The sequence below is a fragment of the Triturus cristatus genome, chromosome 9 (genome assembly GCF_964204655.1).
Source record: "Triturus cristatus chromosome 9, aTriCri1.1, whole genome shotgun sequence".
Classification (NCBI taxonomy): Eukaryota; Metazoa; Chordata; class Amphibia; order Caudata; family Salamandridae; genus Triturus; species Triturus cristatus.
Genome location: NC_140592.1, coordinates 250,540,375 through 250,565,429, shown reverse-complemented (window position 1 = coordinate 250,565,429; position 25,055 = coordinate 250,540,375).

Here is a 25,055-nt window from a genome sequence, read left to right as displayed (position 1 = left end):
GGGGTCCCTCAGAGATCTTGGCTGAGTCCGACCTTGTTCAATATATACATGTCGGACTTTAAGGATCATCAAGTCCTACAACATGCGACTAACCTCCTACGCCGACGATACACAGCTGGTGCTAGAGATACATAACAGAGGGATAGTCGCAGCAAACTTCCAAGAGGGAATGCTTGCAATAAGTACCTGGATGACAAACAATTGCCTCAAACTAAATTCAGACAAGATGGAGGTGATGATCTTCGGCAACCTCTCCCCTATCTGGTCTCCATCTTGGTGGCCAGCAGAGTTAGGCCCACCTCCGTCCCCCGTTACAAAGGTCAGAAACTTAGGGGTCATGTTCGATGACAAGCTATTACCATGCTACATACACCATGCTAACACAGTTGTCTCCTCATCCTTCTACACCATCAGGATGATAAAGAAACCTTTACCTTACCTTCCACAAAGCGCCGTCAGGACTCTCATCAGCACGCTGGTCATGTCTAAGGTTGCAATAGTCTACTTCTTAATGCCCAGGAAAGAGTCCTAAATAAATTACAAATGGTGCAAAACGCAGTGGCTAGGATTCTGTCAGGCACCCCTAAGTTCAAACCAATATCCAAAGTGATACAACAGCTTCACTGGTTACCCATCAGGAGCAGAACCAGGTTCAAGGCCCTATGCATTGCCCATAAGGCAATCCACAACACAGGACCAGAGTTCCTTAAGAGAACTATGATCCTACAGGCCAACCAGATCCCTACGCTCTTCAGCAGCAAACTTGCTGACTGTCCCCAGAACCAAAAAAGCCTCCTGGGGCGACAGGAGATTCACCGTAGCCACTGCTAGACTATGGAACACACTCCCCCTTCACATTAAGACCATCCCCACTCTCCTCTCCTTTCGGAAACACTTAAAAACCTGGCTTTTCAATCAATAAACCTCCCAGTCCCATTCCTTCTCTACTCAGCCGTCCACAGCGCCGAGACACCCAAGGGTATTTGTGCGCTTAAATTGCATTAATAAATAAATAAATACAATAAAGTGACTCAGTTATGTCTATGTAATCATCATGGTGCTTTTAGTTACTTCTGAATTACACTGGGTGTTCAAATTTAGTATGCAGATTATCAATCACATCAGGCTCACCTTATTCTGGCACACTTCTATTTCACTGGTTATTGCTTCTGAATCAAACCTCAGGATTTTCTGATCTCTTCTTGCATTCTAAATTTCAGCTGGTACGGATAACAAAGGTACTCCAGGTACTCCTCACCCTTACATGACCACCCTGTCATATGTTATTATGGCAGATAGTAATATCCCTATTGCTGGACCTGACATTGTTAAGGTGATTCCCCCCCCCCAACTTTTCACTTTCAATCCCGTTTTTAGTGACTATTTTTGCCCTTAGGACTCAACGCACTTTACCACTGCTGACCAGTGCTAAAGTGCTTGCTTCTTTAAACATGGTAAAATCTGCTTTACTCCCAATTGGTCTATTCAATGTACTTATAAGATCCTAGTAAAGAAGTAGTACATGTACTCAAGGCCTGTAACTTAAATGCTGCAAATGCGCCTGTAGGACTTATTGTGCCACCCACTTAAGTAGCCCTCCAAGAATGCCCATCAACTAAACCTGAGCATCCGCACCACAGACGACACCACAGGAACAATGAAGACCAAACACTCAGGGGCCCCCACTGACCACTGCCTTCACCATATCTACAACTAGGGAGGAACACAGATCAACGCCAACCAAGCCACCAACATTAACACCTCCCTCCTTGGAGGAACCTTCACGGAGAACTGGAAACCCGCAGAGGTCACAGCTCTCCTACAAAACCTTTGGCAGACCCGAAGAACTCAGCAACTACAGACCCATCTTGCTCTAACCCTTCCTGTCCAAAGTCATAGAGAAAGATCAACAAGCAACTCTCATCCCACCTAGAACAGCACCACCTCTTAGACAGGGCTCTGCAGCAACCACAGCATGGATATCTCCCTCTTGGCAACAAAAGATGATATCTGGGCCATAATGGACAGAGGGGAAACGGTCACTCCCCTCCTCCTCAACCACTCAGTGGCTTTAGACAAGGTTTCCCATGGCACTCTCATCAAGACTTTATGACTCAAGAATTCATGGACCCACCAGGAGATGTATAGTCTACTTCCTCTGAGAAAACACAAAGAGCCAGACTCCCTCCATACACCTCTGAACCCAAGAAGCTTGTTTTCAGAGCCCCCCCCAAAGATCCTCCCTCAGCTGGAACCTTTTCAACATGTACATGGCACCCCTTGCCTGTATTATACAGCCCATGACATCAACATTGACTCCTATACTCTACAACACACAGCTCATTCTCTCCCTCACCAACAAGAACACCACCATCAGGACAAATTGCATGACCAAAGTGGCTAACTGGATGCGGGAGAACTCCATAAAACTCAACATGGACAAAATGGAGATCCTGATCTTTGGAATCAAGAACTTACCGGGGACTCATCCTGGTGACCAGTGGAACTGTGACCAGTACCCACACCCACCCACCCACACGTACCACACCAGAACCCTTTGTATCATCCTGGATGACAAACTCATGATGGCTCCCCATATACATGAGACTCCGTATCACCCAGGCCCTCAAACAGCAGACTGAACTATGGCATCCTGCTCTACGTTGGCATCTGTACCAGCTCACTGAAAGACTCCACCCCATCCAAAACACTATTCCGAGACTCATCCTAGACGTCCCTAGAAGAGCTCACATCACTCCCCACCTCACAGAGCTACACTGTCTGCCCATCCAGAAACTATGCCAATTCAAGCTGCTCAGCCACACCTACAACTCCCACCACAATGCCAAACCTGCGTACCTCAATGACTGACTTCATCACTACCATCCAACCAGACATCTACACTGAGCCTCACTCACCCTCACACAAGTCCCCTGCATCTGCAGTAGCAAGTCAGAAAAATGCTTCTTCTATATCACTGCAAGATCAAGAATGAACTCCCTTACCCCATTAGGACCACCCCCTCGCTGCTCAACTTCCACAAGAAACTGAGGACGTAGCTGTTCAACTAGGAGCTCCGTCCAACCGACGTTACTGCTCCAGTGCACAGGTGATAAAGTTGCGCCATGTAAGTCGACACAACATAAATATCACATAACATAAGTGACTCCAAGGATCAGTTGACTGACCTTCTGTTCTGAGGCCCAGGAACATAAGCTCCAGAGGCCTCCAGAGGCCTCTCTGCAACTTCCCAGATGCACTGCTGCCTGGACCTGCAATTGGACCTACCTATGCTCTGTGGCTTTCTGCTAGAGTGACTTCCTGATTCCCAAGAAATGCCCCTGAGGTCTTTGATCCTTGGTGCGGTATCCGTTGAGCTCTCTCCCCCCCCCCCCCCAAAAAGTGAGAAATCCTGAAGTTTTGGTTTCTGTGCGACAGCAAACGGCCAGCTCTCACCAACATTTCCAGCAATGACTGTCCGCGATGTTTGACAGGACCTTCGAGCTACAGCAACTGTCTGCAACTCCTGGCCTGCTCTCCGTGCTACAGCGACTAACATCCACAACACTCTCCCTGCTCATTGCCGCCCACTCCACCATAAACAGAACTCTTCATGCTGGACTTTTGAAGGTAACTATCAGCAGGACTAACTTTGCGCCTGTATCCAGCCCGCGCACCATCGAGATTGGCGTGAACTTGTGACTTTGTCGGTCTTGCATGACCGGGTATCAGCGAGTCGCGCTTTGTGCTTTGACATGCTTTACTTACCTGAAGCAAACAGAAAATTAGCCTGTGCTTAACCTTCTGGTAGGTTCGCACAAAAGCAGTCAAGCTTAACTTGGAGGCAATGTGTAAAGTGTTCATGCAGCACTTCAAACAGTAATAAAGTGAAAACACAACACAAGAAAACTCCCACACCAATTTAGAAAAAGAGTAAAACTTAATAAACAGACATCCAAGTGACACAAATTCAATCAGAAGAACTTTATGGCATCTTTTCTGAAATAAAGTATTTAATGGATTGAAAAATGGAACTGTTTAGTCTGGAATTTCATTAGGGACCTGCCATTCAATGGGAGGCAACTGAAGATTACTAAGCAGGCCATGCCCTGTCGCATAAAGTTAGCCTTGAATTATTCCTACTTCACACCCAGCACTACTAAGTGACCTCAAGGTGACAATGTAGCGGGTTATAAAAATCTTAAACAGGATTCTGGCATAGCCCAAACCCCATTTGTAATCAAAGCTCTTGTAGAATCTGAGCCAGGTATATTCTGACCCCGGTCATAGCCCCTGATCCCGCTGCTCAATCACAGGGTCACGTTTAGCACCCCGGTAAAATGGAAGGTCTTTTACATTTCAGATAAGAACCGGATGAGAGCTCAGACGATTACACAGTAATATTAGTGGTTTATTTGTACAAGAATAAGTGCAGGGCTTCTAATTTTTTCGTTGGAATTCGCCACAGCACTGCTAAATGCTGTGGCTTCTCCATACCAAGGCTGTCCACTCTTGATTCCACCTCATGCTCCTTTCTTCCACCACTGCACACCTCCTTTCTCTTTATCTCACCCTTGGAGGGTCTTTTTCTGTCCTGCTCTCTGCCTTTGTCCTTCCTTTTTTGCATTTCTTTCTCTTGCTCTCTTCATGTCCAGTGCCCAACACCTGCAGGCACCAGCACTAATTAAACATGGGAAATATTTGACACCCTAACTGGTGGAGTCTTCCCTCAATGGGCCCCCAGCCATCCATCTGAAGTAGCAGACATGTGAAAATAGTCTGTTTATGTCTTTGCACAAACTTCGAATACACAGCACCTCCTATAGCGCCTCCTTTGATAGAGAACAGTGGGAGGGCTGCATCAGTGAGGAACGAAAGAGCAAGACACGCTCCCAGGGTTTTATTTTTGATCCTTCAACTGAGCGGCCTAAATGCTCGGGATGAGCACAGCTAATGAATTCCTAAATCGCTGCTCTCACTTTGTAGTCCAGCAGGGAGGCCATCACTTCAAGGTGACTGCTTCAAGATGTTCTGCTTTGTAGTTAGTCACAGAATGTATGCATCTCAGAAGCTAAATTCCTCCGTTTTGCTCCCAAGCTGTGAAGTGTGACCCCAGGATACAAGTCATCCAAAAACTTTTGGCAGCCGAAGTTGTTCATTTATTTATTTTTTGGTCTCAAAACGGTGTAATGCAAAATGATGGGCTTTGACTTCAGATCATATTTTGAATACTTGCAAGCTGTAAACTCAACGAATTTTGGGTAGAGCTTTTTTATACAGTCTAAACCTACTCGCACACAGTTATAGGTAAATGTATTCAAATTATGTGTCGAACACATACCTTGTATAAATATACATGCACCTGTGAGCAAATATGGTTAAGCTGGATAAGATATAATCTACACAAAATATGCCTACAGCACGTCAAACCCTAGAGGATGGAAAACAAAATGTTTTTGGCTGGCCCAATTCATGTTCTTGCCTGTAAGTGAGGGGGTACTTGGTGGAAACACTTTCTTCCACCGTGTTAAGAAAGCAGATTTGTGGAAGCTGTGATGTGCACACATATGTGATGAAATTTGTTTTGCTGCATTTCATGGTTGGGTTAGTTTTTTGTGTGCTGTTATGCGTTTGTGCTGTAATATTCCATTAGATTGTGCATTGCATTGTTGCATTGTTTTGACTGTTATATTGTTTTCCGTAACTTTTTTTTTTTTACCACGTTATTATTCTGCTTTGTGTTGCATTACTGTATTATGTTCGGTTTTACTTCAGAGATGTCAAGAAATGCTTAAGATTACTACTCAAAAGCAGCACATTCATGTAAATTTGCAGTGACAAACGAATATTTCCGACAAAACGTGGTAAAGTACGCTGCTGCAGCTCTTGGACTCTCCAAGGTGTCAGCCCACAGCCGTGACTGGGACCAGGCTTTGAAATAGCAATTCCACTGCCCCCTTGGGGATGCAGCCATAGGGGGTTGTAGCAGTACAGAAAGAACTAGTCAGGAGGCAATGTTCTAAAACAACGAATTCATAAATAAGTTTAATTGGTAATTCCCTATATAACACCTGCAGATGATCCCCGATTCCACAATTTCCGGTTACTCGTGTCACAGTAATTCATATTATTATTGCTGCAAATAATTGATGTTTCACACTGGCAACTATTTAATCTTGTTTTTTTTTTGCCGCGAGTCATTGAGTCGTTGATTGGGACAGCATTTTTCATTTATTAATATGAACTTTTTAAATGTGAGCGTTCAGTTTGCGCAAGTGTGTTTGTGTTTACCTATTGTTCTTATACTTCGCGATTGGTCGGGATTTTACGGCATTGCATATTGAAGTTTGTGTTGACGTGGCTATCGCGAGAGCATACGCACATGGAGATGCCAAGTGATCTAATTTCAGCCTGTGCTTGAGGTTCTTCTGGATTTCAGCTGCCTTCCCGCGAGTACATATACATGTGGTATCAAGTGCTTAATTTGAGCCAGTGAGAGCCACCAGCACTCATTTTTGGGGACTGGCACTTATATTTCCCCATCAAACGTTCACCAAGAGCAACAGAGGGGGGAAAAAACCACAAAGTGGAGAGAGGTAGGAAGAGAAAGATGGCAAAACCGTCACAAAAGGGAGAAAACAGAAACCAACAAGAGAGCTAATGTGGCAGGGAGTGTTGGGTAGTGGATTAAAGAGGCTTGAGGTAGATTTAAGACTATGGAGCCCTGGTAGCCAGGGCCCAACCTTTAATTGCACCAGCTGCCGGCTTTGAGCTGAGCTTCGATCCTTGGCACTCATTCTTTTACAAATCAAGCACTGGGTATTTTGACAGTGCAAACCTCACCAAAAGGCAGAGGAGTGCTATAAGGGGCCAAAGACAAGCATGAGGTCTGATTTTGCTTTTGCAATGTCCTTGAAAGTAACCTTTTTCTGCTTTCAGTTTCCTAACCTTAAACGTCAGCTTTATTTGGACCCTGCTCTTCCTGCAGCATTTCTAGTCGAAGGTTCTTTACATCTTTAGTTTTTCTTTTCCTGCAGGGCAAAACCCCTTGCAAGTTGGAAATAAAAATGTCCAGAGTGGCAGCAGGAACTCAGGGATATGACTGGGCTTCTGCTACTCGGAAGCTGAAGAGCATCCATTCTAGGGCAGCAGAAAGCCCAACATGAGGCAGCACTTCGGGTGATAGGCCAATGAACAATGCATGGCTCTTGTTGGCCACTATTGCATTATTATACCTACTGCCCCTAAGGGCTACAGCTAGTCCTGCATGGTAGTGGGTAAAACTACCCATTAAACAGCCAATAAAAACAGCCAGATGCAACAATGTCTAGCTGTGGTTAAAAGGGGGGTACATCTAAACCTCACTTCAGGAGAACTCTGGAAACTTCATCAGTGCAAAGTTTCTCAACTTCAGCCAAGTTCACAGGTGGCATTTAAACTTTCTTCACCCCTAGCTCCAACTAGGGGTTCAAAAGTGTTACTGAAATAGAAATATACAGATGTGTCTAAAGTAGGTCTGTGTTTCCACTGTAGCGAGATTCATATTGGAAAATTCTTCGGACCTGCATGTGGAGAAAGTTTTTTTGGTGCAAGACAACTTTATGGAGGCACAGGCAATGTGTCTGTAGGAAGTGGAAATAATAGCCTTACACACAGATGTACTGTGATTGGGCCTGGAAGGGAGGCTATCTAATGTTGACTCCATATAGTTCTAGCACCCAGAAAGAGAGGGATGGCTGCGGTGGGGTCAGCTACCACTGCTTTGACAATTAAAGTCCAAACCCTTGATTCAATATGTTCTTAAAAGAAATAACAAAAAAATCCCCACCAAATGTAGTTTCTCTTTCAAATGTTGAACTCTGTGATTGTGTTCAGCCCACCCGGAGAGGCTACCGAGATGAGGTCAGGTTGAAGGCCGGTCCTATTTCTCACTTCCTCGAGCAATGACTCACAGTCGCTGCTGGAAGCAGACCCATTATAGGCACAGAGAGGACTAACATTAACTTGTTAAAAGAGAAAGTTTCAAAAGTAGTAAAGATATCCTCTGTCCAAGTAACACTGTAGAACAGGGAGTTTTTGAAATGACAAAGTAACCATTTGGCTAAATGTGTTTGATGCATCATGCAGCTCAGCACATTTTAAAGGTTCCTTTAGAAATAATAATGGTCTCCAGTGTTACCAAACAATCTTCCTGCCCAGGCGTTATGTCCAACTCCATCTTTAATTCAAACCAGGGTATACCGAAAAAAATACCCTGACAGCTGGTATCCCAAAACAAAGACTGCTTTACTAACATTTCTCAGACTGCACTGCATCCAGTGATGCCACAGATAGTCGAAGTACAAACACGGATGATGGGCGGCTAGGCATAACATCTAGGCAGAGGGAGACTGTAGCTTTTAATACTGCAGATGGTCAACATAACCCACTCAAGTGGCAACCGGAAAGACATCAAAAGAACACTTCACCTCCCGCCAGATGCCACCCCATATGTAATTATTCTTAAAAATGTTACACCTTTTCCAGCTGACAAAAAAAAAAAGAGGATTGGAAGCAGCTTAATAATAAAACTGTGCATTGGTTGGCAAAAGCTGCAGATTGGTTAAGTAGCAGCGAACTGTTTTATAACATAAATAATGTCGAACGGGTGTCATGGGTGGGCTCGCAAGCAAAAACAGATCTAGGTAATTGTATTGTCGTTAAATTTCAGGGATAGGTCCCTAGTCCATTGGCTCATGGATAGGCTCCCCTGGAGTGGCAACGTGAGAAGCGCCATTGAGGCCGTTCCACTGGGGCCCTGGCCCTGAATCCACAGCTGCTACTTTGTCATCTGCTTTTGCTATCCCAACTGTTTTTCTCCATTATAGTACGTAGATTGACTGCATACCTCTGTCTGGGGCAAATTGTGGTTTAACATAGACACTGACCAATAGCCAGGTGTTACGGATGGTTAAGTCATTACCCCCCTCTATGACCATAATAGACGGTGTTAACTTTGTCGGGAACTCTCCAGCATTTTCTGATGTCAGTTTTCAAGAAGATATGCACAATGCTAATGCATGTGGTTTGGATAACTTTGTTTTTCCTGTGATGACTAACTTAGCTAGCTCTACCTCACACGTATTGTTGGAGAGCACTCTTATTTCTATCGAATATTACGTTGTACGGAGAGCTGGAACCTCCTGTGGAATCTCTGGGAATGGGACCCAAAGAGGGCCTTGTTTCACCTTAGGCCCCTCCTCTAAAGAGGACAATCTGCCCAAATAAGATGACCACTTCTGGAATATTGCAGGTTTGTCGCCTGAATTAGAAATTACAGAATGGGTTGCCTTCATTAAAAAATATAGCATAGTATGCCTCCAGGAAACATGGCTGCGAGATATTGTACATATAAACGGGTTTTACTCGATCCATACCCCAGCTAGTGTCTCCCTGGGAGGACACGTAAAAGGAGGGTTACTGACACTTGTTTCGATGACAATGGATGGCAGGTTAGGAAAGATTAGGTGATTTACTGCACTTTCAGATCATCAATATTTCCTTCAAGGAAAATTTGACACTGGTCCTCGTACATTTTTATCATAACTTTAATACTGCAAATACAACTATTGCCCATGAGCTGGAATGTGCATTATCAACTCACAGAGAGGAGCTACACACGGATTCTGTAGTCTTGTGGGGAGGTGACTTCAATTGCAAATTATGTCCCCTTTCAAAGCAGGGAGCGTTCCATCTAGTAGCTGGGGATATGGATGGTAGTTCTCATTTTAATCATACTCCCTGTGGGAATATTTTTAACTCAATATTGTCAAAATATTCCCTTTTTCTTACTGTGGATCTTATCAGTTTAATTGACACAGATTTAGTAACATACATTGGAGGAGGCCAAGGTACTTTAATTGATTTTATTGCTTTTTCTGAGAATGTTAAACCCCACTCCCTGGTTTTTATTATCCATAAAACTTACTATAGTGATCACTACCCTATTTCTTTAGAGTTGGTGACGGAATCCGACAATCAATCCGCACCTGTTAGATTAGGTCCATTAATCTACGACAAAAAAAGGGCTACTGCGGAAGTGGTCAACCACAAACCCTGATCGGGTCTTATATCAAATTATAGCAACTAACTTGACCCAAGTCCTTGATTGCCTGGAAGATAGTATTAATCCGTCAGATATGGTAACATCCTTCGAGGCAATAACAGAGACTATAAATGCTGTATTAACAAAGAAACCTAGGTCTAGACCACAGAGCAACAAAAGGTGGTTTAATGACGATTGCACATTTTGTCACAATAAATTAATTAAGACACTGAAAATAAAACCCCGAAATTCTTTAGAGGTAAAACAGTCACGCCTAGAATATAAGCAGGCACTCGTGAAACGCAAGCAAGAAATTAGACATGAAGCTTGGGAACAACTGCATGTAGCCTGCCAGAGCAGAGACTCTAAACTTTTCTGGTAGTCTGTTAATCAGGATTACTTTAATGGGACCAATAGTGGCAAAATTGATGTGGCAATTCTGCCCAAGAACAAGGTCAAACACTTTTCGGGGCTCTATAAAATTGGTAGTGGACCTGTTTTTAGCACTAATATTAATTATGGGGCAATAACTATGGCACCCTTGACACTAGAGGAGGTAGAGAGGGCCTTAACCCAGACTGTGAGGAATAAGGCCTCTGGCCCAGATGGTATCCCCGAGGATTTGTTTTTAGCAAACACACCCCTGTGGCTCCCGCTGCTTACATATATTTTAAGTTGCTACGTAGCTCAAAGATCCCCTGATTCCTGGAGATCCGTGACAATAGTCCCCATCTTTAAAAGAGGTGATAGGGCGGATCCCAAAGGTTATCGGCCGATATCTTTGATTGACAGCACTTGTAAGATCATGGGAAGAGCAATTCTAGAAAGGCTGGAAGCTTGGGTAACAGAACAGTAGGTTTTCTGATATCCAATATGGCTTCAGGAGAGGCTTGTGCACGGTAGAGCAGTGCCTTAATCTGCACCTGGTTATAGGTAAATATACCCTGGCAAAGCCGGGATCCCTTTATTTAGGGTTTATGGACCGGACGTCTGCCTTTGACTGGGTGCAGAGAGGAAAGCTTTGGGAGAAGATGCTGGCAATGGGCATAGAGCCAGTGATTTTATAGCAGCCATGCATCAGGAGGTCACGGGGAGAGTTCGCTATGGAACAGGTGGGGAACTTACTGCCCTAATTAAAATGAGCTGCGGGGTCCGCCAGGGCTGTGTGCTTGCCCCCTTTTTTTTTGTCTGTATATAAATGATTTAGGAACTTTTATTAAAAATGGGAACGTGGATGCTCCCCAGATAGGCCGAAGGTCACTACCAGCATTACTATATGCAGACGATTGTGTTTTAATATCTAGAACCGGGGTGGGGTTACAACAAGCTTTTAACCAGTTTTTACAATTTTATGAAAGACGTTGGCCTCAAGACCAATGTAGCCAAATCCCACATTATGGTGGTGGGCAAACATCCAACAACTGTAAAGACATGTTTTATAGGCAGTGAGAAACTGCTGTATGTGCCTACCTTCTCTTATTTAGGAATTCTCTTTGTTCCAAAAGTACTTGGCTTCAGTTAATGGAGGCAAGGACTAGGGGATTTAACCAAAATCTGGAGGCCATCTTTAGATTTGCCAAAAAACTAGGCTCGCGCCCATTTAAAGTAATTACTGAAATCTACAAGGCACGTACGTGTGCTGCTACTTTGTATGGTAATGGAGTCTGGGGGTTTTGTAATAATTTTGGCCTACAGAGAGCTGAAAACAGGTTTTTGAAATGCTTGCTGACTGTTCCAACAAGCACTCCCGCCACTATTGGTCATAGTGAACTTGGAGTGATTCCCCTGTCCTTTCATATACAATCAGCGCATCTATTACTGTGGTATAATATCTGGGTAAAAGAAGAAACATCCCTGAACCGTGCAGTAATCACAGATTGTTTAAAATTAGAGAGGGCAAATAAAATCCCTTGGATCTCTTATGTAAAACACCAGTTGAAGAATTTGGGATTGTCGGATTGCTTTGCCAACCCTGGAATTATTGCTAAAATAACAAGGGCTAAGTTGAAGAAAGTACTTCTGGCGTATTCTTATTTGAAAAGACACACAGGAGATGAGGAAAAAAAGTGTTATCGAGCACTCACTTCTAGTTTGTTCTTTAGGTACTGAGCCTTACCTTTATTTTCATTTTAGTCATGCAAAATTATACTATCTTATAAGGTTTAGGTTCGGAACCTCTCATTTTCTGGTATCTTATCCACGGAATGTATTTTCTGATGCCAGATTGGATGCATGCCCATGTGATTCAAACTCTATACAGAGCACGTTGCATTTTATGTTAAAGCCCTGGTCTTACCACTGATTAATACTGCAATGGAGTATATGGTGGCTATTCAGCTCATTGCCCTCCTAAATATTAAAGTGTTGCACAAGCTTACTACCCAACTCATTCTTCGACTTAAGAGACCTGATGACACCCTAGCAGCAATCAAGAGTCTCCTTTGACAGTGAAACTAATGAATGGTTTTGAAACTCCGCCTGGTGCAAAAGTGTTCCAATATTGCAAACCATGGTAAGCTACCAAACACCGGAAGATTGCTTTCCAATTCTATGTCACAATCTCCCAAAAGAAGTTTAAACAATTTTGGGGTAGGTCTCTGCACACACAAGAATATTCTTTAAACATTTGAAGACCTACCTCTTCTGAGAAGCCTGTGAACTTGAATACCTATTTCAGTTCTGCATGTATGTTACCGTCACTCAGTTCCTACTGGTTTGAAGAATCAGTTAGTTGCGCTATCACCTTTAAAACAGCTAAATACAATACATGTATCTAAAAAAATAAGTGCGAGGCAGGAAACCCCAGCCAGAAGACCAGTGCTCTCAATGTATTTTCTATGACCAGATGCCCATCACGTTTTGCTTAGAAACAAGTGTATTCATTTTATCTGCCTCCTTTGGGAGAAGCTTGAGTTCGCTCCCAGAAAATGTCTTTCACATACACTGAATGACAGAGTCGGTCTTGAAAAGTGACAAACCTCCATGCGCCTTTGCTAAATTGAGAGTGGAGACAGGTCATGTTGCTTGCTAGTCCCTAGGCTGTCACAGAAGATGTGTGTGTGTAAGCATGTGGCCCTATCATTGATTTGGCTGTCTGCCACACTAATGGGTCGGGAATGTGTGAGGATGCCTTCTTCAATGGGATTAGACCCTCTGAATTACTTAATGCACTGAACTGCACCTCATGGAGCCACTTCTAGAGTACTGGGGTAGCCCCCGAGTTCCCCATTAGAGATCCCTGGTTTACATCATATGGACTGGAACAAGCACCTTTTTTTACCTCCACTTTCAAAACATGGGATTTGGATGCACAGATAGTTGTGTTTCTCACATGAATACAGTATACAGAATGGAAAATCAGTTGATTTCATTTTCCTAACAAAACTGAATAAGCGAGGTTTTCACGCATTAAAACTATCACAGACGTGCAAGGACTTAAACATATTAGGCACGTCACATTATTGCAAGTATTTCATACTGTGCTTCATCTGATTTTGCCCTTGTGCAAAATCATTTTTTTTGTTTGAATGTGTTTATTAGTTTTTCCATTTTACAATACGAGTAAAATGCAGAAAATAAGTACTACAATATATAGTGCCTGGCAGCACTACACGCAATTGGCTGAGAGTACCAACAGGGGGCAAAAGTCCTAGGTTACAGAAGAGAAGTATGCCTAAATAATAATTCCCTGTGGATGCAAACAGCCCAGCAATTTTCTGCTGACAAATAGAGTAGATCTGCACAGTAACCAAAGCTGTAGGCTAGTAAGTCGATCATCAGGAAATAGGTATAGGTTCGTTTTTGGAAAGCAATACACAACAGCAAGCGAAAGAAAAACAACAAACCAACAGCAAACCAAGAGACCACACACTAGAAGACCCAGCCCATACCGATAACTAATATATCATTTAAGCTGTGTATATGTCCCAATGCCTGTTTGTACACAAATATGAACCTCTAAGTGATACATCTGTGAGGAGAGTGACAGTTCACTGTCGCATACTAATGACTGTCAGTAATGATGAAGTGATTTGCGCCCTCCTAAGGTAATTCCATGCTATCAGCAGTGTCGGCATTAGTGTCTGTGTGGAGTTCAGTCCGGATGGTGTCTCAGTAGGTAGCAATAGGATATTTACCTTGACCAGGGGTATCCTTTCTATGCAGGGCAACACTTTTAGCTGGCACCCTTGTGAGCAGCAAGCACGTCCAGGCTATCAATGGAGTGGGTTCAGGTGATTTCCACCAATGAGTAATAAGGCGTTTGGCCACTATGGAACCCAAATACAAGAAACAAGAGGTACGTTTGTGCTTCTTATGCCAGTAATAGAGACCCAAAAGACTTATCTCGTATGTGTGTAGGTCCTAGCACCCAGTGTATGTGGACAAGTGGGATGTGACACCTAACTAATAACTGTGTAAGCGTGGACAAGCTCAGAACATAGGAAGCATGTCAGCATTCATCTGCCGACATCTAGGTCAAGCAGCATCTGTTCTACTATAACAGCGGTTAATTTTGTTAGGTTAAGGTAAGCCCTATGTATTATATAAAGCTGAATGAGTTTAAAACAGAATATCATGGTACACGCGCAGGGCATTCCAACAAGGAGGCCCATTCCTTATCCGTGAAGGAGTTGCAAGTTGGCCTCCCAGCACGGATGTAAGATGATGAGCTGTGAGGCAGTGTGAGTCTGCAGACATTTTGCAAACCAGCAGATGAGGTGCCTGCTAGACCCTATTACATGGAGATATCGTATCATGAGATGGGCTGGGTGTTCATGGACCAATGACCCAAGGATGCAATCACAGTTATGGAACAGAAATTGACCAGGGGGTAACCCATCCTCTTCTATCAATGGCTCATATGAGTCTAAGCTAGGGCACCTGCCTGATATAGATCCCCTAGTGTGTGTATAACAGCATCATGCCATGTGGTCAGTTGTCCCATCAAAGTGAATCTACCCCTCCTGGGTATTTCGAGCATAATCAATGCTGGTGCGGAAGGGATCTCAGGGAGGGTCAGAAGGGGACACCGGTGGAAGCAGTGATATGCCACTCCCAACAACAAGGAGTTTGGTGTTTTTGCCTGCATACTGGGTTAGAACATTTTCAGGACAACGGGCAACCCCCACGCAGGTAGTGTCAATGCTGTATCTTCTAAGTGCAAGCCCGCCAACAACCGGGCAATGGACTGGATTTGTGAGGCAAGTTAATACTGCTCAAATTGTGGAAAAGCAAGTCCACCCGGTCTGTTGGTAGGTATAACTTTGAAATTGCCACCCTACATCTGGACTTATTGCAAATGAATTCTCTCACTTGACTAGTAAATGCACGGAAGAACACTGCAAGGATAGATAGTGGAGTTCAGTAAAATAATACAAAAATTGTGCAGGACCACCATTTTTTAGGAGTGCCATTTGACTAATTACAGACAAAGGCAGCGTGCACCAGAAGGCCATCTGGGAATGCAGGGACATTACAGCACAAAGAGGTCCGCCTCGTGATTATATACATGCATTCTGAGTTAATGAAACATACTAGGCTGCCAATTCATCTGTATGCCATTCAGAAGAAAATGTGGGTTAGGAACACCAGACATGAAAGGGAACAAACAGAACTTAGTCCCATTAACCCTCAACCAAGAAAGGGCAGCAAATACATTGAGTGTCAAGGTTATTGCTGCAGGGATAGTATATGTGTTTTTAATATAAAGTAATACATCGTCGGCATAGAGTGATAAAATTTGAGTACTATACCCTAAAGGTATGCCCCATGTGCCTTCTTGATCTCGAAGGGATACCTCCAAAGGCTCGATCGCTAACGTAATGGGGGTAGTGGGCAGTCCTGTTTGGTGCTTCTGTATATGTTAATCGAGGCCAATATAAGGGGCCCCGTTTTGTCCCTGATCAGCAGTTGGATGTATAGTAGTCTCACCAGGCACAGAAATCAGAGTCTGAATCCATAGCTATGCAATATGTTAAAAAAGTAAGACCACTCCAGCGAGTCAAAGGCCTTTTCCTGATTTAAACCCATGCATCCGGCACGTGGCCAGCCTGGTCAAGATTAAGTCATGACTCAAAAAAAGCGACGCAAATTAAAAGAAGTGTTTGGGACAGTAATAAACTCATTCTAATCTTAGTGCACTAGAGTCAGTACCAACAACGCCAACCAGTCTACAAGGATCTTGGCTATTATCTTGTAATCAGTGTTGAGTGGGGCTAGAGGTCTGTACGATTACAGCAGAAAAAGATCTTTAATTGGTTTAGGGATAGATAAGAGGGTTGCATCCCTATGGGAGGCAGAGAGGGCTTCTTAGTACACCACCAATAGGTATATAGTAAGTAAGGGTGCATAGGCTTTATAAAATTCAGGAGGCCGGCCGGCGCCTGAGGTCTTGCCTGTTGCTAATGCTTTTATTGCCTCCTGGATCTCAAGCTGAGTAATAGGTTTGTCTAACTGCATATACATTGATATGGGGTAATGCAGGGCATCAATATTGTAGAACAGAAAGTTAAAATCTTCGGAGCGTGCCCCTGAGTCTAGTGGTGCGTTAGTTCATCATGTATGGCTTGATGAGTGTATAGGTGTGTATCTGTAGCAGACAGGAGAGCCACTATTGGGTGTTTGGGCTGATGTTGTCGGATAAGCCAGGCCAGTAACCCGCCAGTTCTGTCAGCTGCTGCATGTGTCCGGGCGGAATGTGTGTCGTAGGTGAGGCAGCATAATCTCACCAGCAAATAGGCATGTTCACTAGGACTGTCCACCAGCTGTTGAGTAGTGGTGGGGTTGTGTACCACTTGCTGCTCAATCTAAAAGCCGATGTTCTATACTAGAAATATCCCTAGTCAGCGTCCATCGAAAGTTCCATTGCATCCCCAAGCAGTGATCCCAAATCAATAATTTAAATGCATCCCATTCTATTAATTTGGTGGAGGCAGTGTCAGTTTTGTGTTCAAAGTAGTCCACAATGGAAAGAGGTGCGAAAGGGGGGTCCTCCAATGCACCATTTGCAAGCGCCAGGAAGGTATCGAGGGAGGGTTCACATCCCAAGCTATGTGTATGTATTGAGGATTGTGATCAGAATGTGCGTGTCCATAATAGTTGATGTGCAAGACAGAGGGAAGCAAAAAAGACCATTCCCACAAATCTATCTATGTGGACGTGGAGTTGATGTGGAAAAGAGAAAAGGGAGAATACCTTCATGTCTGGATTACAAGATTGCCAAATATCAATTAACCGCCAATGAGGTAGCCACTCATGCAATAACATAACATGTGTATTTGTAAAGTGCACATTCACCCAGAGGTCTCTTGGCACTGAATAACAGATGTTCATTGTTACCCAACTCAATGGTACTCATTTTATCGACCTCAGGTGGATGAACGGCTGAGTGGACGGACCCGCAGCGATTTTAATCTGTGACCATGAGGTCGAACACAGGCCCCTGTAATGGATGCATTAGTCCACTGAGCCACCCAGACGTTTAATGCCTGGGCAATAAATGTTGCAGGTGTATGTGGTGGAGGTAGTGGGGGGATAGAAGTGGCCAAGGGCCGTATTAAGGAAGCAATGGAAATCCCCTCCTATAAGCCACAGCAACCCACTCCAGGGGACATCGTCTATTGCGGGTTGTAAACAAAGCCCAGGAGTCCACAGCCATCAAGGCAACCCAACACAAACATGTATCGACCCTCTGCATCTATAACAAGGTCATCAACCACAAAAGGGATACCCGGCTTGACATAATAGCATAAGAGGAGAATTTAGTGGTGAATACTTGTCCCTGTCAGCACCTTTGCAGCCTAATCACTTCCATATTAGTTAAATGTGTTTCCTGCAATAGTGCAATGTGTGTGGAGCGATGCTTCAGGTATGGATAAACTGCATAGCGGCATGGGGGGGGGGTGCATTCCTGGCCTGTTACAGGTAATTATGGTAAAGTGTGTCAAGTGTACAGCACAAAAGGGCACAGCAGAGTACCACTGTCAGTGCTGCAATGTGGGTGGGCTAGTGCAGTGCCAGAAGAGTAAAGCTACAAGATGTAGGGTTGGGACATGTATAGTCATAACAAAAAATAACAACCATCCCTGAACATGGAACTGAACATACCATAGGAGAGGAAGAACAACATGTAACCACCCAAACTACCGAACAACAAAGGTTGGTGCGTTAAAAACAGGCTAAGAGGCCAAAAAAAAAAGCGGAAGGGAGTGTCACGGCAACCAATGAATGTGTCTCGCATAGGTAAGATGAGCATGCGTTAACCCATGGAAGTGTGGTAACCCAGAAGCCTGGGTGGTGGCCGTGCATAGGGACGTCAACACGTCATAATAGTACCTAACAGGGGAGGTCCTTTCAATTATAACATTGTAACCAATAGTATGGCTGCAGAGAAAAAGTGGTTAGAGACAACAAGTTATAGGAACACACTGTAACAATCAATCACAACACAATTCATCGGGCACGACCAGTACTGTTGTCAGATAATCTCTTCAGCTGTTGGTGAGGTCACCTCAGGGGGAGAGCTGAGCGCACTCCGGAGGGCCAGGTGGTTGAGGAGCTTTTATCACTAATAGGTTTGGTGGAATCATCATCCCGCTCCAATCCTGTGTGGCCTCCTGAATTATGGTCTTGATTTGCTAAGCTCAACTTCTATCTGATGACTTGTTCCAGATCGGTAGTGTTCTCGGAGTGAGCCGAGCAGTGCAAGTGGGACCTACAGTGCAACCAATGAAGTGTGGTAACTCGCAAGGTGCAGCGCTACCCCAGGAGATCCGGTCAGCAGTCCTGAGGACTCCAGCCAGCCCCAAGCTTCTTCAGGAGAGTAAAAAAACTGTTTTGTCAACAGGGACAGGTGGTAGACAGTGAGATTAGGAGTGAGTAACGAATACCAAACTCCTGCAGATGGCACTTCACGGCAAGGAAGGAGTTTGCGTTTCCGCACTGCCACATTGTAGTCTGGGGAAAAAATAATGTGCATGTTGTCGACTGTAATATCTCAAAGCTTTTGCGTTTCACACATTATCAAGTCTCTGTAGTGGAGTAATAAGACCTGGAATAGTTGAGGGTTGGATGCAGGTGGGGGATGCCATGTCAGAATGTGGTGGTTGCGTTCCACAGAAAAAAACTGAGAGGGCCCCCAAAGGAAGGAGTTCCTTCAGCCAGAGTTCTATATAAACAATGACATCTGACACCTCCGCTCCTTCCGGAAGGTTAACTATCCAGACATTATTCAGTCATGAGCAGCCCTACTTGTCCTCAGCATGTTGTTCCAGGATGCTCACTCAGTTTGCAGGGAGGACTATCTCACACACCTTCAATTGGAGGTCCGTGAAGGTCTGTTCAGCAACATGAATTTTAATCAGTCAACTTGCGATGGTCCACATGTATCAGCGTACGTTCTGCCGTCACAGTGCCTATTTTACTTTCCAAGGAAGCACACATGTTGTCTTCAGGGAAGCTCTGATTTATTTATCTTCTGTTGGAACAGTGTCCAACTTGTCTCCAAGTGGTACAGGAGGAGAGGGAGGCTCTCGTGGATCAGAACTGGCGGACATTTTCTCAGGGACCGTGGAAGATCACGAGGATGCGCCCAGGGTACCGGTGTGTAGACAACCCATAGTGACCGGCATCAAGAGTTCTTTCTAAGTGGGGGAGCAGTCAGGGCTGCATTTAGGGCCCACTTACCAGTGCCTTACCACCACCAATGTTGCGGTAGCACGAGCAGGCCCTTTACATCAGCAGGGATCAGGCAGGGTCCATGCAGTAGCGCAGGGCAGCAGGCATCACGATTGATGCAGCAGAACCTCAGTGTCCCCAGGTGGTGGCTCCAAGCAACTTCAATGTCCGTGGGTAAATGCCTGGTGAAAGATCAGCAGTCAGTACATGAAGGGCTTGCTTGACAGCACCTCACAGCCTCTCAGTGTGTGGCAGCACAAGAAGCCCGATGTCTGCAGTCAGGAACAGGCAGGTCTAGGCCACAGTATAAGAGGCAGTTGTAGGAGCACTTTATTCCACAGTAAAGGCCCACTCAATTATCACGGCAATGTCCTCTATACTGAAAGAGGCCACAGTCAGGGTGTAAAGGTACACGGGGTGACAGGTCCCAAGAGAGCAATGTGAAGAGCTGCAACTTGTTATATGCTAAGAATGCCATAGCCCAGTACAAGGACCAAGGCCACATCTAGTGTAAACAGATGTCCCATGTTGCAGTCGCCTTTTTCCTGAGTCCCCGGGACACCGGTATTGCTGTAGGTACCTGGATGCCCATTCTTCCATGACCGTGCCCATAACTGGTAGCAGCTGAGGGGGATGTACAGTCAAAGTATTAAGGGTGTTGTGTTTCCTGCATGGCCTATTGTCATTTTCCCTAGGTTAGCCTAATTGTACATTTTGTAGGCTGCATTTCTTTTGCACACGTTACTACATAAGCATGCTCGCTTATGTGCTGCATTATATTTTCACACACGACCTGCATATGTCTTCGTGTTCTGTTCTTTTCCTCGGATTTAGTATGAGCACCATAAGAACAATGCTCCTTGTTGTTCTCTCTGGTCAGGTACTAGCACCTAGACATAACTCAAGAATGCAGTTGCTGTTTGTGAGCACACATGTCTTGTCATATCTAAGGACAGGAATTCTGAAAACACACACTGAACGCAGGTCCTGAGGCAAGATTACGGAGTTAGCTGAGAGATAGAATGTGCATCTATGAATGCTAAGGAACGGGGTCTGTGAATAATCCCAGAGATCTATGATATATAATCATTTGGCATCAGTAGGAAGAGGGGGGGTAACCTAATCTGTGTTATAACGACAGGCTTTTTATGGTATACGGTTTGTTAACCATGCTAATGATATTTTTCGTATGCATTTGTTTTCCAATTGTAGCATAAATGCTGCATCCTAGAGCACAATAGTTTAAATAAATATTATAAACTTCCTTTGTGTCTCTTGTTTATCTTATTGTGGACAAGTACAAGTGTTACCGTGATCCCTGAGAGGAATGAGAGTGTTGTGTTCTGGGGTGCAAACTCACTTGTTTCTCAGGAAAGGTTAGGAAGGAAAGTGAGGCACTATAGTTGGTCGGACTCTGGCTCAGAGATACTGAGATGGTATGGTGACAGTCCCAACATGCTGCTGTTCTATGGTGCCAGACATAGTTCTGTTCCTGAGAAGAACGCAAGCAAGTATTGAGACCCGTTCTGAGCCATAGACTGTGTTAGTAGCCCTACTGCCAGAAGTAGAAGCATATTTACCACTACTAATAACCCACTTTCCAACATTGGTTGATCACCGGCTTGATACAGGAGCAGGCGCAGGCCCTGCAGCCCTTTCGGGACTGGCTGCAGAGCGCATATGCCCTGCAGCCCATGGGCTGAGTTAGAAGGCCACAACAGGGGGCCGCCAGCGCACGGTGTCCTTGTTGCTTCCAAGGACAGGTGACCCCCGTAATGTCCACAAGCAGCTTCATGGGAGCAGGGAGGCCAAAATGTGCAGTAGTGGTGGCAGGTTAATGAATGGCAGGATAAAGGACAGATGGGCGGGGATGGAGTGGAGCTCTATCCAGAAGCGTCCACTATCTTGGCTGCGCAAGTCACGTCCTCGCCCTTATACAAAATGTACTATCCAATAGTAAATGGAACAAAAGCGGTTTGCTGGCTTCCCTAACAAGCAAGCTGCAAGATCGGTGCAAAATATTCACTACTGTTACACACCAGTAACAAAGTTCATGTCACCTCCGCCTAGGAGAAGAAGATTCACTTCTGAGCTCTGGCGAGTTACTGCATGGACCCTAAACAGAGCCTCTGTTAAAATGGGAGTGAATGGTTGCAAGTCTGTGAGACATTTGGAATTGGTCTCTCTGCGCCATTTGACAGTGATATAATTCTAAACACAAGCTATACATCTCTAAGGAGAACATTGGGGAGAGGGTTTCTTTGGAGTACACAACACAGCCATTTCAAAAGTACATGCATTAGAGCTGCATATCTCAAGAAAGGATAAGACGCATATCTTAAAGAAAGTAGCTTCTCTCATGGAACAAAACTTAATCCACAAAGAAATATAGTGGGATGGAAATTAGATTTTTAAAATAACCTTTAACAAAAAGATGTTGGCAATGCTCCAACATCCCTTTTTAATAATGCTAATCGTTTGTTGGCGAAGATGAGGGTTGTGAAGGTGGAAGTATGTGATTGGTTACCGTTGGAAAGATGATAGATAAAACCTTACAGGGCGAAAACATTTTTTTATTTCAGTGCAGTACTTTTGGTTCTCATTTTCTCCAATGACATTTCCTTAAGTTGGCAGGTGTCTGTCAGGGGATTTTCTTCTTTCTCTGGACACTGCAGTGCAGTGACAGTAATGCACAAAAGAAAATATCCTTGTAAACCCTGGCAGGGTCTGAATGACGACCCAACTAATGCATTCCATGAATATTCTTTCTATACATTGGGCTTGGCATTATTTTAGGATGCTTTGTACTAAGGGACGGTCAACATTTTCGATCTTAACAATTAAAATTAACATAAGGATAATGTGTCAGCTGCAACATCTGTGAAAGAAACAGTGGAACTAAATTTATAAGAAAAAAAAATAAGAAAAATACATTTGATGTCCCTTTTTAACCATCTGTTATTCATTCAGATAATTTTTGTCTCATGCTGTCATCTTAATTGTCTACATTATATTTACTATAGGTGTCTTATATAGTATGTACCTTATAATGTACCTGGATCTCCGACCTAACCCCGCTTCTCAAGTCCAAGTTTTATTGTATAAGCAGTAAGTATGTTAAAAAACTGAAGATTAATGACCACTGCAGTTGTGTGCTAGCTGGACTAGAGGCCTGTTGCAACTCGTCGGATCCCTTCCATATCAGCCCTGATCTACTTAACCCTGCCCCATAAGTACAGAAACCGTGGCACTGGTGAGAAATCTGAAAAAAATATTTCTGTGCCTCAATGCCAGCACTTTATTAAGAAAATGCAAATGCTCATGTATGCCTAAACATGTTTCATGACTGAATTGCAATATTGATTTTATATTTATCTGAGGTGCCCATTATCTTAAAAACATCTGCAAAGTTTCATGTATATATGAGGCTTAGGAGACACTTTATTCAGTGTTGTACAACTGCATAATTCCAGCATTGTGTAGTTAGAGTAGCCGTGTTTTTAGCATTGGCATAATGAAGCGCGAAACTTAGAAAAGTAGTAGAATCAAAACTTGTTTAATTTTTAGTAGCTTGTATTTAGGACGACTTCTCATTATTTATTTGAGAAGATCCCGCCTTCTGCTCAATCGTATCAAAATAATTTTCTACCATGTATTTATGTTTCCCATGACTTAAATTAGGAAAATTTGTATGAAAGAGAATAAAACATGGATTTTAGCATTATATGTCCCAACTGGTTAATAGCAGATGCTCTGGTCCATTGACATGACCCATTAATGCTTATTGTTTTGTTGGCATACTGGCTATTTTATGCATTAAACGTGTGTTAGACTCTTAGGCTTCAGGAAGTGTTGTGTTTTTTACACAAGAAATGACAATGCTATAACAATATATTGTAAATTAAATTCCACCAATACCCAATACTATATACGTAGTTCTAGTTAGGACCTATTCCCATAGGAAATCCGCAACATTCTATTTGGAATAACGTTGGCGCCGATTGACGAATCTTCGCGAAATGTACCAAACTGTTGGCCAGCTCCGGTCCGCTCCAATACTGAAAATTTCACGTCAAGCGGGGGCGAGAAAAAATGGGGGGTCCCAAAACGCGTTTACCCCATGCATTTTCCCATAGGACCTGTTGACGCAGCTACAGCCGGAACTGCTGAACGGAATTACATCAAATTTGGCAAAGAGGTAGTACTCGGTTCAGACTCGTGCCTTTTGCTTAAATGGTGTAAATCCGTTCAGTAGTTCCTGAAAAAATTAGAGTTAAAAAGATAGATATATCTGGGCGGAGCCTAACCACACATCTCATTGTGCGATCTGATTGGCTGTCAGTACTTCATCCAAGAAGTGTTGGCAGCCATCTTGGGACCAATATACATGATAGCACCTCATTAAAAAGCATTGCAGTTAATAAAAGGTTTTAAGACTTTAGTTACATTATAAATCATTTGTTGATGGTACCATACTAATTTTAGGAATTGTGGTGTGTTCTAAGGTGATTTTACCATGTGAAAAAGCCTTCTGCTGAGATATCATGAATCATGTTTGAGAGAAAACTATTTTCTCATGCTTTTCCCACAGAGGTTTGGAAGGTGATCTATAAGTTAAACTGAGAGCATATTTTCTGTAAATTCACATTATCTTTCTCAGTCATGTGAGAATGAAGTCTGACATTCTCAGTAAAACATGTACATCCAACAAGGGCAGAGACTGTCAGTTGATTCCTTTGTGTTCTACTGCAGCTTCCCAGAGTGTTCTAAAGAACAACTAGAGCGCTAACAGTCCTACTTATGACAAACATATTGCACACCTGAAGCCATCTTGATTGGATTAAAGTGGTAACTCTTAAAACATTTAATTTAAAAAGGAACAAAATGAGGGGGTTCATTTTGCCATAGAAAGTATTAGTGCTGCAGAAAGAAAAATTAGGGCACATTTTGAGTGACTTCTCAAATCCTCTTCTATTTCATTGAAAAATTCTGACATGCAGACTGAAACTTGCACTTTCAATACCAGCAGCAGACTTCCCTGGTGAGCAGTAGCTTTACTACAGTGTATCTAATGAGCAACTAGAGTGCTAACATTCTGAATTTATGGCAAATGTGTGACACATCTGAATGCCTTCTTGATGGAACCAAAGTAAAAAACTGAAAGTATTTCCTACTGAGGAGACTGCAGTAAATGAGGAAATTAGGGAACTTCATAATAAACAAGTCTCCCAAGATGGCCACCAGAGACAAAAGAGCCCAAATGCAGCACAAATATCACCCAGATGTAGCCCACATG